At 47.2% G+C, this 4133-nt stretch overlaps 1 protein-coding gene across 6 annotated transcripts in view; it reads left to right on the top strand.

Moving 5' to 3' along the window:
• Positions 1-4133, top strand: part of PIP5K1B (phosphatidylinositol-4-phosphate 5-kinase, type I, beta) — a 533355-nt gene that overhangs the window by 50414 nt on the left and 478808 nt on the right. For all 6 annotated transcript variants that reach the window (XM_010860667.1, XM_010860666.1, XM_010860662.1 and 3 more), the window contains one exon: positions 598-761. The gene's annotated coding sequence lies outside the window, so the exon portion shown is untranslated. The remainder of the gene's footprint in view (positions 1-597; positions 762-4133) is intronic.

Here is a 4133-nt window from a genome sequence, read left to right as displayed (position 1 = left end):
AGTCGGACACAACTGAAGTGACTTAGCAGCAGCAGCAGCAGGTCAAGTTTGTCTTTGCCAATCCCCGGGCGCAGTCCAGGTCTCTGCCCTTATGAGAAATGTGGACACTTTCTCCTGCCCTCCACAAGAGGGCGCTGGGTTTCCCAGTACAGGACCCACCCAAGTGCCAAGAGACCAGCTGAAACAGGACATAACCACTAGAGGGAAGCAATGAGGTCCATATGCTTCATTCTTCCCTGAGGTTCAAATTTGTAGTATTTGTTTTTGATGTCATCATTTTAAAGATGCTCGTATCTGAGAGACAAATTTTATCGTACGTGGATGGTGCCAGAGAAAACCGGACTATGCAAACCAAGGGGGCACACTTCAGCTCAGCATTTCTATCTCATCAGGGTGAGTCTGATATCAGCAGCAGTTAACTTCTCAGCAGGCCCCAGGTACAGCTTACCTAGTAGAAAAGGCATTTTCTTCTGCTCAGTCTACTCATAAACATTTTGCAGGATCTACTGAATCCATTAATTTTTTCCCTGTTTCAAGAATGCATCATCAATCACGAACAACTGCAAAACATCACATTCTTGTCGTTTCTTTTTTGAGGGAGTTGGAGTGAATACAGAAATACAAGACACTAGAAGTGGGGTCAAGTCCGCACAGAAGTAGCCCACATAGTCATCAGATGAGTCATCTGTGTTCTGAAGGAACTGTGCCGCCTAATAGCACCACCTGAAGACTCTCTGCCAGACAGCAGAATGCTCCATCAGGTAAGCAATGGAAAGAGCTCTAAAGTGATTGACATAATGGGGATGATTACTCTGGGTTTGATTTTTCAAGTGCCCTCTTCTGTACATGTGGCTAAGAACACATCGCTCGAATGGTTACAGTTAAGATTTTAACACGAATAGAAGTGGGAGATTGAAGACGGTTCAAGATGTTCTTCAATATGGACTAAAAAATGGCCGTTTAAAATGATGCTGGGGAATGTATTTATTTATATGGAAAGATAGTCACAAGATATTAAGTTTTCTAAAGTGGGTTCTAAAGCAGTATGAGCCCACTTATGTAACATAAATTTATATCCATACATTGAGAGAAGTCTGAAAGGCATAATATCTCTGGATGGTAGTATTATAAGTGTTATTTCTTTTTTCTTTCTTTTGCTTATGCATGTTTTCAAATTTTTCTACCCCAACCATGTATTACATGTACAATTTAAAGTTCACCAAAATATACACTTTATATCATTTGCTCTGCAAGGGTTTGTTCAGGTAGAGTCATCTGCTCTTTTTACACAGGATGGTCTCAGAATCACACAAGTTTTATCTGTCTGTACTTATCTAGATCCACAAGGTTGAATTAAGAACAAGCAGGAACAATTGCTGCTTTCACGAGATGTTGTGTTTGTCATCTTGCTTTCAGAAGGCAAGTCCATGTCTCCCAACTGTCTGTTTAAAGTCCCTACCGCCAACCCAGCTGTCTGACATGTCCCATCTTACTCTCTTTCCCCAGCTCTGGTCTTACATAGATTTTTTTTTCACCCCCTGCAGGGTGCCAGGCCATTGCTCAGTTTACCCATAAGCGGGTAAACTCTATCCTCTGGCCTCACCCATCGAAATCTCCATCCTCCAAGGCCCATTTCAAATGCCTCTTCACTGGAAGCCTTTCCTGAACTCCCATAGGCTGTGAACAATTCAGTGTTGCAGGGGTGGGAGTCGGGGTGAGTGAGTGGTGAAGCCAGATGATGCTCCTGTGGTCTCTGCTTTTCATGGGTCCTTCTCAGGAACAGTAACTACATCAGTAAGCAACCAGCAATCCCCATCACCACCCCACCGGTAAAAGCACCTTTATAAGGTGAAATGACATAGCTTAATCAAGAATACATACAACAACAAGAATTGGACTCTTATTAAAATGTTCCATCATAACTCACAGGTTGTTTAGGAGAATTTCAAAAGCATCTCTGAACACAACTCTCCCTCTAGAGTCATAGCATAGGTTTTGGCAGAAATAATTTTGCTGGCTGTCGCTAGTATAAAACAACAGGATAAGATGGTCTGGGTGCACACAGGGACATAAGAAGCAAGTCCACCCCACAGGTCCCAGGGAAATGGGGCATCTTCTGGCCTGGCACCCGTGGCCTGCCCCAGCCGCTTGTCCTGGCTGATGGACGTGGGCTCCGTGGGGCAGCAGGATGACAACTCCCCAACTCACTGCCTCCTCCTCACCCCAGCTGAGAATCCTGGCAGCCCTGGAGGCCCCCATTCCCTGTTTCCTGGTTCTGTCCTGCCCCTCCATCCTGCCCTGAGACACTGCCACTTTCCAAGTGGGAATGATACTTCCACTTTCCAAGCTCCTCCCAGCCCATCTTTCCCAGGCCTCCCCTCAGCCAGGCACTGGGGATCTCAATGGGATGTAGGTGGCCTGGAAGGATAGTCAGAGACTCCTGGGTTGGAGAGAGGCAGGTCCTGACCCAGCTGGGCTCAGCTTCTCATGGGGCTCCAAACCCCCCATGTGCATACACCATGATCTCTGCCTGGAACTTTCTAAATTCCACTCCAACTCCCACCCAACCTCCAAGGCCACCTGAGGTCTCTCTTGCCTAGGAACCCAGCCCCTCCCAAAGCATCTGTCCCCACATCCTCACAGCACTAGCCTTACTGTCATCTGTCTAGTCTAGGGCACACGTGGGCTTTGCTGTCAGGCTACTAGTTCCCAGGCCAGGGCCAACCACTTGCTGGCTATGTGACTCTGGACAGCTTACTCCCCTGTAGCTTCCTCAGTTTCCTTACCTGTAAAATGGGAATAATCACAGTACCTGCCTTATAGAGTTGTGAGGATTCTATGAACTAAGCCAGCGTTTCTGCTATGTAATAAGAAAAGGTTCACTTTCTCTGCAGAGCACATCTTTCTCAGTTTAGCACATTCTTACTTTCTATCATTTACATCTTCTTTTCCTAACGAGGTTACAGTTCTTGTTTGTGCTACGGCTGAGGCATTTATCTATAGTCCTTTTTTGGTAGTCTTCACAGCACACACCCCATAACCAACACAGAGTAGGTGCTTAATAATTCCTTACCACTCAACTTACAAAATGGCAAAGATATTGTCATCAGCAGAATAGACTAAACCAAACTTTCAGTCACAGGTCAGTGTACCCAGCTCTGCAAAACAAACCGCCCTGAAACATGGTGACCAAAAGACCCTGATGACTATTTCTCATGGTTCTGTGGATCATCAGGGGGGTTAATTCTGTTAGTTGGCAGCATTTGACCAGAGGGTCACTGGGACTGGAAAGTTCAAGATGGCCTGACTCATGTTTGGCAGTTGGTACTGGCTGTTGGCTGGGCTTCTTGGTTCCTCTCAACTTTCCATTCTCCAATAGGCTAGACTGGGCTGCCCAGCCTGGTGAGAGGTGGGGGTGTCTCTGGAATCTGAAGTGTTCCAGTGAAAGACACCTGCATGTTGAGGTCTAGGCTCTGGTGCTTGCCGGGTCACTGTCACCATATTCTATTGATCACAGCAGGTCCCAAGGCCAGCCCGGAGCTTAGGAGTGGAGAAACAGGCTCCCATTTGATGGGAGGAGTGGCAGAGTCATATTGCCAAAGGGGTGCAGATGGGGGGCGCCCAGTACACTGGGGGCCATTGCTGAGAGCACCTCCCACACATCCCTGCTAAGAGGTTTGGTAAACTTGTGAGGTGACAGTCTCAGGAACCTTTCTCTGCTGCGCTTTATGGTCTAACAATGGATTGCACAAGCACTTGCAGTTTTGACCTTCACAACAACCTAGAATTCCTCTGAGGCAAGGAGAAGAGGTGTGGCCCTCTTTGCAATGTATTCAGTTCAGTTCAGTTCAGTTGCTCAGTCGTGTCCGACTCTTTGCGACCCCATGAATCGCAGCACGCCAGGCCTTCCTGTCCATCACCAACTCCTGGAGTTCACTCAGACTCACGGCCATCGAGTCAGTGATGCCATCCAGCCATCTCATCCTCTGTCGCCCCCTTTTCCTCCTGCCCTCAATCCCTCCCAGCATCAGAGTCTTTTCCAATGAGTCAACTCTTCACATGAGGTGGCCAAAGTACTGGAGTTTCAGCTTTAGCATCAGTCCTTCCAAAGAAATCCCAGGGCTGATCTCCTT

Source organism: Bison bison, unplaced genomic scaffold (genome assembly GCF_000754665.1).
Source record: "Bison bison bison isolate TAMUID 2011002044 unplaced genomic scaffold, Bison_UMD1.0 scf7180017864469, whole genome shotgun sequence".
Classification (NCBI taxonomy): Eukaryota; Metazoa; Chordata; class Mammalia; order Artiodactyla; family Bovidae; genus Bison; species Bison bison.
This window is presented reverse-complemented; position numbering and strand designations above follow the sequence as displayed.